This window comes from Phoenix dactylifera, unplaced genomic scaffold, assembly GCF_009389715.1.
Source record: "Phoenix dactylifera cultivar Barhee BC4 unplaced genomic scaffold, palm_55x_up_171113_PBpolish2nd_filt_p 000547F, whole genome shotgun sequence".
NCBI lineage: Eukaryota > Viridiplantae > Streptophyta > Magnoliopsida > Arecales > Arecaceae > Phoenix > Phoenix dactylifera.
In genome coordinates this window covers 217,108-230,444 of record NW_024067956.1, presented here as the reverse complement: position 1 = coordinate 230,444, position 13,337 = coordinate 217,108, and the positions used below count along the sequence as shown (strand labels likewise).

General features: G+C 40.5%; 1 pseudogene; it reads right to left on the bottom strand.

The window, feature by feature from the left end:
- Window positions 1-6,700: 6,700 nt before the first annotated feature.
- LOC120106500 lies at window positions 6,701-9,618 on the bottom strand (annotated as a pseudogene).
- Between the last annotated feature and the right edge of the window lie 3,719 nt (window positions 9,619-13,337).

Below are 13,337 nucleotides of genomic sequence, written 5' to 3'. Positions count from 1 at the left end.
CTACTAGAAAATCAGAAATATAAAATTTCAAATGAAGATCTCATCTTCACCTTTGTGCGGGTAGAAGAACACCGCAACCGATGATCGTGGTTTGGTTCCTTGTAGCCGCACAAACGTCCGGCCTCTACAAGTATCCATACGAGGTTGCTGAAGATCAGAGATGGGGCTTCACCGGGGTGCTAGCTCCTTGCAAAAGCCTCTCTTGGATGTCGAAGAAGAAGGAAGAAGAAATCACAAGGATCCCACCTTGTGCAGCCTTCAAAAGGAAGAAGAAAACCCTTCACCTTTTTTTATTCTTTTCTCTCCCTATTTGCTGATTTAAAAATCCCAAAAATTCCTTCTTGCTGCCCCACGGCTGGGAGAAGTTCTTCTCATCAAACATGGGACGTGGGGCTCCCTTTTTATGGGGTTCAAAACCCTATGCGCCAGGAAACCTATTCCTAATAGGTTTCCTGGTGCCTTTCTTTATTGGCGGGCCCCTTGATTCTTGGAAAGAATCAAGGGGCGTTGGCTCCCAGCAAAGAAGGAGAGGGGGCCACGCCCCTCCTTGTCCTCTTGGCTGCCCCCTCTTGCCTATTTTGACCCCTCAAAATAAGGCATCAAGAGGGAGGCTCCAATAATAGGAAAAAGGCTGAATTTGGCAGGATTTTCAAGGACTCGATCTAGCCAACTTTTGACTAGGATTTGAGTCAAATTTCTTTGGGTCAGACCCAACATAATTTGACTCAATTAATCAGCAAAAGACTTAATTATAATCTAATTATAATTATTTAATTCTTCCATTTAACTCACTAACTCTTAGTGGGTTATTTTGTACATCAATCTTATTGACAATTGACATTGTGATTCCAAATCACAAATCGACAATCCTAATAATCAGAACCTCTAATGTGTGTGACCTCATAGGTTCTAATCTGACTGGTAATGAGACATATTGAGATCTCCATCTCAGTATCATTGAAAACTCCTTTCAATGGGTTGGAACGATTCCAACTCTACTCATTAGGGTTTATCGATCATCAAGATAATCCCTATGAGTCCCACCATCCACCAGTGACACCTAGCAGCATGTAGTGGCTACCCAGCAGAATAGAATGATGAACCTCTAGGTGCAGTTGTCATGTGTTACAGTCCTTCTATCGTGGATCCCTACAAGACGGAGGTCATGGATAACTCGTCAAACCCCTTCGTCTGTCATATGTCAAAATTTATTCGACTTAAGTTCGAGAGTGGAAAACTCTTTCTCCACTGTGCATACTGCCCCGGCCGAGGTCTTACGAACTCAGTCTTATAAATCACATAGGATCTCTCCTTATCTATCAAGGTCGATAGATTCCATATAGGTGCATACCCTACTCCTACAGTAAACTTACTGCAGCCAATCTACACTGCATGGACCCATATGGCTAGAGACCATGTATGTGTGCAGTCAAACTACAATAACCTCACTGTGAGTAGCCGAAGCACCGCAGGTCAAAGGACCAGTCACACTACTGCAACATCAAGCAAGTCACTGACGAGTGGATAGACATCCAAGTGACTTCTTGTCTTGGTCACGCTCAGTACCCTTGTTCTCTAACAAGCACCTGCACTATCACTTTAGTGTCCCTACACTGTGGACTCAAGTCTCGTCCATCCAGAAGAAAAGTGATCTGTGTACTGATCGGATCGATCACCGTCCTCGTGATGATCCATTGATCAAGAGCATTTAGAAACTAATCACCAATGATACATGGCTCAAATTCTCAACTCTTGAGAATATGTATCATCATCTTATTAATTTCTTGGACGATTCATAGACACATAAACAATATGAATGAAAAGATGCCTTTTATTTATTCAATAATAAATAGTCAAGTACAAAATTATGTCCCTAGAATCAACAATGTGTCAGCCAAATTGGCTTCTAGGGCATATATCTAACTCCATGCAGTCCACTGCGATACTTTCCGGAGTGTCTGGTTGTAGCCCTGTAATCACCTCAAACGGTGATTTACCCGTCGACTCCGATCGCTGTAAGTTGTAGCTGAATTGGGCTTGGTTCAAGAGTCGCACCCAATCCCACTGGTTGGCACTCACATAGTGCCTCAAATACATCTCCAATAATGCATTGGTTCGCTCTGTTTGGCCATCAGTTTGAGGGTGGTAGGCCGTGGACATCTTCAGCTCCGTTCCGAGTATCCAAAATAACTCTGTCCAGAATCTTCCCGTGAAGCGAGCATCGCGATCGGAAACGATGCTCCATGATATTCCCCAATATTTCACCACATATGTGAAGAACAACCGCACCACGTCCTCCGCATGGCAAGTAGTAGGTGCTGGAATGAAGACTCCATACTTCGAGAAGTGATCCACCGCGACCATGATAGAGCTATTCCCATCCACCGGAGGTAGTCCGATGATGAAGTCCATGGGGACACTCTTCCACGGATGCTTTGGTATAGGTAATGGTTCCAACAACCCCGCAGGCCGTCGATGTTCGACCTTGTCTTGTTGGCATAGCAGACAAGTGCGAACGTACTCCTCGATGTCATCCCATATCTTTGGCCAATAGTAGTTATGTTCTATAAGAGCTTGGGTCCGATCCACCCCCTGGTGTCCCGCCCACATAGAATCATGGTGTTCTCGCAACACCTCGCACCTCAGCCCTCCACCTGAAGGCACATAGACACGTCGCCCTCGTGTCAATATCAACCCTCCTTCGGTCCAGAAACGTCGCGCCTTGCCGTCTTTGATGAGTTCATGGATCCTTCTCCATCTCGATTTTGACCCTCTCCATTGGGTTACCTGCTGGTTCGAAAAAGGAAGAAACCGCAGCCAACTGTACCTTCCTACTCAAGGCATCAGGGACCGAATTAGTTCGGCCCGGCTTGTACTCGATGTCGAAATCGAATTCAGTGAGAAATTGCTGCCATCTCGCCTGCTTGGGGGTGAGCTTTGGCTGGGTCTGAAAGTAGCTTATGGCCACGTTATTAATGCACACAACAAACTTAGATCCGAGTAGGCAATGACGCCAGGTTCGAAGACAATGCACAATTGCTGTCATCTCCTTTTCATGAACCATATACCTGCGCTCGGTGTCGTTCAACTTTCAACTCTCGTATGCCACTGGGTGCCCTTCCTGCATGAGCACCCCTCCAACGGCAAAATCCGATGCGTCGATGTGGACTTCAAAACAAGTGGAAAAGTCCGGTAGCATGAGGACCGGCTCCACCATGACCGCCTGCTTGAGACGATCAAATGCCTCCTGACATTGGTTTGACCACTGCCATGGTCGATCCTTCTTTAATAAATCCGTCAGTGGGGCACCTAACTTCGAATATCCGATGATGAACCTCCTATAGTAATTTACCAAGCCAAGAAAAGAGCGTAAGTGTGTAACTCGTGTAGGTACCTCCCACTCGGCTATGGCTGAAATTTTCGAGGGATCCGTCAAGACCTTCCATCCCCAATGATGTTTCCGAGGAGCGGCACCCTCCGCTGTGCAAACACACACTTTTCCCTTTTAACAAAGAGCTGGTGCTGCCGTAAGGAGGAGAAGACGTGCCTCAGGTGCGCCACATGCTCATCCAACGTCTGGCTGTACACAACAATGTCATCCAAGTATACTACCACAAATTTATCAATGAAGTCATGGAGTACATGCTACATCAAAGCACAGAAAGTTGCTGGTACGTTGATGAGGCCAAAAGGCATGACAAGGTACTCGAAGCTCCCGTACCTTGTCACACATGCAGTCTTCTCAATGTCCTCCGCCACGCGGACCTGATAGTACCCGTAGCACTTCCTTATAGCGCCGATCCATATCGAAGGAAATCTGGTTTAGCTGAGTGGCGATCTCACCTCGGAGGGTTGCGTCCCTACCCTCAAGGTCCTCCATCCGCCCTTCATCCTCAGCTATTTGGGCCTCGCACCTCCGTAATCGATTGTCGGTGGAGATAACTAGAGATGCAATACGTAAACCATGCAGGAAATCATCAACTGGATGTGTTCCACATATCACCGTACCTCCTCCTGAGGCTGGATAGGGATCCATGGTCGAGGAAGAAAGGTCCTCAACAGTAACTTCCATGGTGGGAATGGCGGACGCATCATCCTCGACCGTGGATCCCAATCCAGCCTCAGGAGGAGGCACAGCAATGGGTGTAGCACATCCAGTTGATGATTCCCTGTATGGGTTACGTATTGCATCTCCGGTTATCTCCGCCGACAATCGATTACGGAGGTGCGAGGCCCAAATAGCTGAGGTTGAAGGGCGGATGGAGGACCTTGAGGGTAGGGATGCAACCCTCCGAGGTGAAATCGCCGCTCAGCTGAACCAGATTTCCTTCGATATGGAGCGGCGCTATAAGGAAGTGCTGCGGCGTAACGAGGAGTTGGAGATCATGGTGAAGGCTCTCCAAAATCAGGTGGTTGACCTTTTAAAGGAGAGTACCACCACAGGCATATCCTCTTCTCCATTAACAATGGAGGTCGCAAGAGAGGCTACGCGCCCCCTGCAGAAGCTTGATGTTCCCAAGCCACAGGAGTTCTGCGGACGACGGTCCGCGAAGGAGGTGGATAACTTTCTTTTCGCCGTGGAACAATACCTACAGGTTACCGGCATGAGGGAGGAAGCCATGAAGGTGAGCACAGCGGCCATGTTCTTGAGGGACGTGGAGATCGCAAACCTCGATGAAGTAGAAAAATGCATAAAAGCTCTTGTAGTTTATTTACTATGGGAAAATTGGAAGTTTGAAATATATCTGCATATATTTTCGGTAATAGACATGATGAATGTTCTCCACCCAGAAGGGTTCAAGGACCACCATTGTTGGGCTTCAAGTAAATGATTTGGCCGGTATCCTGATTTACTGAAAGGGAAATTTGGTTTCATCACCGATGGAGTGGATCAGGTTTCGTGTAATAATAACATCTCATAAGACTTTTTGATCATCGCGCTCTTAGAGATAAATTGTATGACATATGGAAGAACTTGTGTTGGGCACTCGACTGGTACATGGGGATGTTTGATGGCATTAGAGTTGTGATTCTGGGACTCAAGTGAATTACTTAAATATATATATATCTATGTGTGTGTGTATGTGTTTGATGGCATTAGAGTTGTGATTCTTAAGTGCATCGTCTATATGCACTTAAGAAATACGTGTAGCCAAAATGTTTATGAACTCGGAAGTTTCTACCATCATCATGGACCCTGGCTAGACTGAAATCCTAGCTTCTACTAACTTGGAAACCAAAATATTTTTTGGGTTTAAGCTTTCTTCTTCAACCTCTTTCTTCCTTTCTAGGACACCCCTGCCAGCTTCTGCCTTCAAACTTATTTTCTGTGGTGCTTTCAACTCTTTTCCTCCCATTCTAGCTGTGGCTTTCACTCTGACCCTGCTGTCTCTGCTGAGTTCCTTGCTGTCTGGGAAGGCTTAAGAGCTACGTTCTCCGTTGGGGCTTTGCTGGACAGTGAAGTGAAAATGGGACACTTCAGTTGTTATTAATTGGCTCAAAAAGCCACCTGATAAGTCAAACTCAATCTTGAATACTGTTTCCTTCTTCAACATGCTAGATCTTCCAAAGTTCAGCACATCTACAGAGAAACAAATCAAGCCGTATATTGGTTGTCTGAAGGCAGCATTTCTGCTCGAGACTCCTTGTGGAATGAAACTCCTCATGAGTTACTATCCTTTGTTTCTACTGTCTCTAATCCTTGTATGTTTCAACGTTCTGTAGATATTAATAGTTATGCTCTGCCTTTCTTATCAAAAAAAAGATGTTTATGAACTCTCTCGGGAGGGAAGGATTCCTAATGCACTTGACAGATGCCCCTGTTGGATACAATGTATTGATTTGTTGGGGTGCTTTCCATAAATCAGAATTTTTTTTCAACTTCAGTAGGATGGACATTTTGAAATAATTGGCATTGCCACATTACCTCTTAGTAGGATGTTTTCGGCCTAGCGATACAATTGGACCAAGCTTCAGGATGAAGGTATAGGAATTTCTATGCTGCTATCTGAATGTGCTGTCCGTGTTGCCTTGGCGAGATTTTATACGTGGCAAAGCAATGTTCTTTAATAGCGATATGCATAGGTGATTAGGCATCTATGTAAAATCTATATTCCTATTTGTGACAATTGACTTCTACTTATGGACATTGATTGGTACTTTTGGATCTCCAGGTTCATGGATTGTTGCATGTTAACCATATCAGCTCATCCATTGCCACATTGTCGCATGCGGACTTCCAAATGGATGACCTACATTTAGTTCCTTGCTGAATCTTTGGGGATTTCTACTTGAACTAGCATATCTCTATAATATTAATAGTCAAATTTAGTAGGATGTTTTGTTTGCTATCCTATCAATTTAATTGTACCATTTTGTTGTTTCAGTAGGATGCAGAATTTCATCACAAACAAGAAACACAAGCCTCTACTTTTTTATGTAAAAAATATGCTGGGGCCACAATAGTATTTGAGATCTTGTAGTCTGTTACTACTAAATTTTAACCAGCATATCAAAGACAATCTTACTTGGATTGTCTTAGGGTAGTTGCTACGGCATCTAGAAACCACAATAAGCCAGTTTAAACTACTTTGTATTACAACAACCACTAAAAGATCATCCTTCTGCTCTCATGATTCAAGAATGAGGAACCCTTCCAGGAAACAGTAGCGAGGGGAACTGTCAAACTTGACAAACCTAGTCATGGAGTCGATGGGCAAGTTGGCATGGTTGTCTTCCTTTTCGTACTAAGAATGGATGCCTTCTCTAATCTTGATCCACCTAGCTGCCATTTCTTGAATGCCGAGCAGCTTCGAACACTTCCAACAGGCAAAAAAAAGAAAAATCAAAATATCAATGTCACATCAATGATTAGGAAATAAACCCGGACGGTTGTTCAAAGAACAGAAGCTCACATTGGGATTCTTCCTCTGTAAGACACTAAGACGTGTCAAGAATTTGGGGACGGTCGCAACAGAAGCACTATGTGACTTGCTCAATATCTCCTTGAATCTATGGGTGAATGCATAATGAAGGAAGGATCCGATACTTTTGTCGCTAACCCTGTCCACAGCAGAGCCTGAGAGATTATAGACTTTCATGCAACTGAGAAGACTAGTTCTTTCTATTTCTTTTAATTAAAAATCAATCTCATCAATCCAGACTGACAGCTTGATCATAGGGAATAGAAATTCTTTAAAGAAAATTGCTAGTTTCAGCATAATTACAAAGTAAAGAGTTTGGCAAATCATAAGTATTTTCATTATCAATAGTTAGACCAGCAAATAAACCCATGTTTGGATTGAAACTCAATTACTGATACAAGACCCTTCTGAAATAGAATAGCACTAATATCTGCAAATTGAATCACTTGGCATCATTAGTAGCAGACAGGACAACATAGCTGAAAGTGGGTCCGTTAAAAACAGATCTGGTCTTAATTGAAATGCATATCAGGTCTCATTCAGATATAAAAACTATATCTGGCACAGGGATAAAAAGATAGAAAATTTGTCGTATATTGATACGGATAAAGATTATAAGTTTTTCTGCATTCAGATTCAAATATCTGGATATCCTTTTTTCAAGATTTTTAGATTTGGATATCCAGGTACTTAACATATTCATGAAAAAATAAACCCTTTCTAAGTGGAAATGTGCATAGGGACTCCTCTAACATTGACATTGATGAGCACATGTTCATGACGACCACCAACAGGGCTTTTAATTATCTGAATTCTCCAAACAAGGTTCTTGTTGCTCTCCTTCTTTGAGAAGAGATATATGTCTAGATTTTATGATCTAATTCAGCTTTCACATATATAACTTGCTCAAGTTGTTGCCAAATAATGCAAATGCAACTCCTTCATTTCTGTATCCTAAATGAAATTCAACGTTACATCCGCATCTATTTAGAACAAACATGGACATGATTAATATCCAATTCATATCTGTTTAAAATAAATATAAAAAAATTCTAGTATCCCTTTAATTCCAATATCTGTATTACTACCCTCTGAATAAATATGGATTTGCCAGCATCTGATCCATATTCAATTCATTTTCAACCCTAAACATAGGCATGAAATCAGTCTGACTCCATCTTCTTTCTGATTCTGTAAAATGTCACATTTATTTGCAATGGGCTCTATAAATCTTCTCACACTAACCATATCATTCAGCAATTTGAGCTTTATATTACAGGTTTCCTAAGCTTCAATCCTTATAAGACACTTTCCTGCTGGAGCGAGTCAAAAACATATACTAAACCTCAATCTAATTCTTTTCTATCTGTCAACTGTCGCACCTTGTTGCTATTCTATTAGATATTTATCATCAAGATCCCTAACTATGATAGATATATCAATCTAACAAGCTACAAACCAATCTGTCACATGAATATGGAAGCATACAAAATTATATAAATGAGATGGTACAGCATGATTTTAATTTGGATTTTGCATAGATGCATTAAAGAAGGTACCTGTTCTGGATATAAAGAAATGCACTGAAGCATTATTGATGGAGTAAAAACGTAATAAAGAATAAAATTTATAAAGAAATTCAACCGTCTTCCTATTAGTTGCATCTTTATCCCTTCTCCCATAACATGCTTGAAGATCCAAAACTTTCGCAAAACAAGTGTTCCTACAGAGGCTACTGTAATAATCTGTCTGGCTAGTTATAGATTAGAGAACTTACAGGGGGGCAATCTAGCATCCCAATTCATAAAAGTAGGGGCAACGGATCCTCAAATCCACGCATGCTGCATCAGCCTGGATTTCCTTCCTGGTTCTGTGACATCAAGGTACACAATTTGCAAATAAAAGATCTCTAAAGCACTCATGATAGGGCGCCCTACAATTAGAGGTGGTTTGGGGGTTGGTGCAGGGGAGGCACCGAAAAAGTTATAATCATTTCAATTTTCAACAATGTACAAAATCCAGCATAACAAAAATTGCTGATTTGCTAAGTTTTGTTCTTAAGGTATCATGGAGGGGTACCCAAATGGCTGATGATGTGGAAGTGGAGTCCTCAAGGACATCCAAAGACAAGATGCCACAATCTTTTTATAAAGAGATATGTGGTATCCTGAAATTTTAGTATTATGGGATCAACAGCTTCCCTTATTCCTCCCGCTTCACTTCCCCTACTTCTTCTCAGCTGAATCTAGGTCTTTGTCATGCTCATGACATGCATGCAGAATTCATACAGATCGAATTTTTGAGCAGTAAGCAAAAAATGGAACCTACTCCTGGCTAAAACAGGCAGGAACACTAATCGATACTGCTTGTCTCAAGTACAACTCATGAGCAAGCCAAAAGGGCAGGTCCACTTTAGCACCTTTTTCAACCTATATAGAATCAAAGAACATAAACATCAAGTGTCACCTGCTTATGGTTTCTAGAGAACTTGCACTGTTTGTTTCTGAACCAGGATCTAGCAGGCCAAAACCATGTGCTCCAACTTGAAAAACAACTGAAATGGGCTGCAAGCACAACATTGATCAAGACATAATTTGTCAAGATTCTGCATCATCTCAAGGACAAGAAATGAAAATCTAGTAGTCCTAACCTCTTCCTCCATGATGATGTCATCTCTATCATAATATCCTGGCATTTTCTCCAGCTGAGATCAAAGACTGCAATTGCCCATTTTCTACCAGCAAAGATGACAGGTTCACACCTTAAGACTGTCAAAAATGCTAATTGCCATAAAAATTGGATATGAAATCTATTAAGCTTCAGACTTATACACAATAAGTAAGAATGAGTTGACATCAAGCTATAAAGTTAAAGTCATTGTGAATCACATGCCAAGAAAAAGCTGACTACAGTTGAGAGTCCATGTCTCCGTTTAGCTCTTTAATAACTGGAGTAAGTAAATCGCAGTATGATTTTCCCTACAATATATAATACAATTAATTACAAACAGGATAGCATGAGTCTCAATTTCACAATGGTTGCAAACAGTGTAAATTCTACCAACCTCCATACAGCTGCAGTTATGTTGTCCTAAATTGGTTTCTGCTTTACAGGTACATAGGTGTGATGTTTGGACAAGTAATCTTGTTTTACTTTGCAATGTTTGTGTGGTTGCAGTTACACTGTCATGAGATGTGATGTTTAGGCAAATAATCTTGTTTGTGTCATAATTTTTTCCCATTTTTTCTTGTATATTCTTGTAGTTTGCTTACATTTGCATTTCAAGGTGAAAATTGGGGTTCAAAACCATAAAAAATCGAGAATAAATCCAAAGAAGTGGCAGCACACCAGCAGGCACTCTATCCAAGGCAGAAAAGTTTGAAGGCAAGGACTTTTGGAGTGCAAGAATTTTGGTACACAATGGTTGGAGCACTGCAGTGCGGCACAAGATTAAGAAGCACATGAAACTATAAATATCAATGACAAATAAAAATGGGAACTGCACGCTGAGACAACCATTTTATTGTTTTCATAGATGAGGCATTGTATGAGCGGTCACCAAGGATCTACTCATAAGTTGCAGGGAAATCTCAATAGTTTGTGCATGAAAAGCTGCTTGGCCAACAGATTATTTCTCAACTCAAAGTGTAACATGTCATGGATGACAACAGAAACAAGTCTTCCTAAAACTTAATTCATGTGACATAAGATGTCACCTATGGTTTCATGTTACATGAAATGACACTGCATTCATGCAGTTGAGTTCTGCTATTGCTATTCATAATCCTACCATTTGGACAACTGATTGGTTGGTAAAAACAAAGTACTTAGTTTTTGTGTAGTGAACTCCAAAACTATTCAGAACACTTTAACTATGTTGTGGCATCCAAAAGTTAAATAACCAAAATACAATAGCCAAACCATTTGGTTAATTTTAAATATGAACAATCTAGAATAACAACGTAACAAGTGATAATCCTCATGAAATATTGTTCGCAATATATCACCTAAATAAGTAAATAAAACTATAATGACAATTAATAGAACAATCTTAAAAGAAATAATATATATATATATATATATTCATTGGCATCAAAAGAAAATATATTTTAGCACAAAAAAAATTTATTATATAGAACATGTAATAAATTTAAATCATAAATTGTAAATGTTATAGATCTACTAATATTAAATTTGAAATAAAGGTAAATGGAGATAGCCTGAATGAAGGCAGGTCGAAGCGCGTAGGCGTTGTCCCAAAGAAGTATTTGCCCTCACGTACGGGTCTTCCGGCAATTCTCCTCAGAGAAAAGACAACCCAAAGCTTCTTCTTCAGTACGTCTCAGAAGAAGCCAACACGAACCCGATTGGAATTGCAGATCCAACAAAGAAAGAAATAAAAAGAAAATAGAACTTCGCTGAATTAAGGCGCAAAAAAATAAAAATCAAAAAGTGGCCAAATGGAGGAAGAGCAATATTTTTTTTTAGAATTTTTCCAGAATTTTGTTCTTTTTCTTTTCGTCACCAAATAGGAGGAAAAGGGGAGGTTTTTATAACCCTCTTGGGCCAACATCTCGTTGGCCAAAAAAAGGCAACAAGGGCGCCTTCCGCGAACACATCTACTCCTACCACGGACGCAGTTAGCCCGCGGAGGGCGCCAGCGAGCGCCAGGACACGTCCGCGCCTTTCGTAGACGCAGCCAGCCTGTGGAGGGCGCCAGCGCGCGCCCGAGACGCGCATCTTGGGCCGCATGCCATTAAAAATTAAATTTTTTTAATAGCAATCCCCCACAAAAATTAATTTTTAAATCAAAACAAAATGCTGGATATCTTATATTATATAATAGGTGCAGGTACCTTTCGGTTTAAACCTTCACTTAGTGACAATTGATTACATCTGTGGAGCCAAGGTGGTCTTAACCTTGAACATCGATCCATGGCTCAGATTAAATCAACAACACACATAATATAACCCGATCTGGATTCTAAGCGGATTGCGCTAATATAGCTATACGTAGGTATTTTTCATGTGCTTTTTTAGAAAATTGCCCATTTTCCATAATCGCAGCCTCACGACTGCACATATAGGTGAGTCCTAATAAGGAAACTCCTGCCTCTTGGGTCTCGGACTCATTAAAAGTTATACAAACAAACTCATCCTACCGCTTGCTTTTATGAGCACTAGCGCCATAGGGATGAGAAAAATATAAAACAATGCTCCTCTTAGTCACACTCCGGTTTGTTTCTACCCATTGAATCTTTTAAGGTTGGGTTTCCACCGTGGTGATCTATCTTTATGGGCTAAGTCTTATCCCCCTCAACGACTCTAGAACTACTGTTCTAGATAAACCTTTTGTAAGCTGATCAGCCAAATTATTTTCAAATTTTACAAAATTCAAAGCTATAACGTTATTTTCAATTTATATCTTAATGATTTATGATGCACTTTTAAGTGCCTATTCATTTTTATATTGCCATTTTCTTGGTAGCACTTATCTATTGCAGATTTACAATCACAATGTAAGAAGACAGGTGGTAAAGGTGACTCATCTACAGAAAGATCTATAAGTAGATCTTTGAGCTACTCAGCCTCAGTGCTAGTGGTGTCTAAAGCAATTAGTTCAGACTCCATGGTACTCCTAGATATCAAGGTTTGTTTGGTACATTTCCAAGACATAGCAGCACCTCCTAGGAGAAAGACATATTCTGTGGTAGATTTAATATTTAAGGTATTGTTGATCAAGTTGGCATCACTATAGCCTTCTAGAACAGCAGAAAACCCACTAAAGTGCAAACTATAGAACTTGATATCCTTAAGATACCTAAGAATCCTCTCTAATGCTGTCCAGTGATCTCTATTTGGATTAATAGTATATTTACTTAGTCTATTTACAACATATGCTATGTCTGGCCGGGTGTAGTTTGTTAGGAATCCTAGTGAGCCTATGATTTAAGCATATAAGTTTTGAAGGAAAGAAATTCCTAAGTTCTTCTTAGGGTGTGTAGAGGAATCAAAGGGAGTCGAAACAGGCGGACAATCGGGATAACTAAATTTATTGAGAATCTTGTCAACATAATGACTTTGGGATAACTCAATTCTATTTGCACTTCTAATTATTTTGGTGTTTAAAATTAAGTCAACTTGTCTCAAGTCTTTCATATCAAACTTATGACAGAAAAATTGCTTTACTTCATCAACTATCTAAAGATCTGTCCCAAAGATCAGTATATCATCTACATAGAGGCACAAAATCACAAATCTATTTCCAACTCTCTTATGATATACACATTCGTCTGTACTATTGATTTCAAATCCAAATATCAGTATGATTTCATCAAATTTCAAATGTCATTGCTTGGATGCTTGTTGAAGACCATAGCGAGATCTGACTAATCTACAAAATTTTTTTTTTGG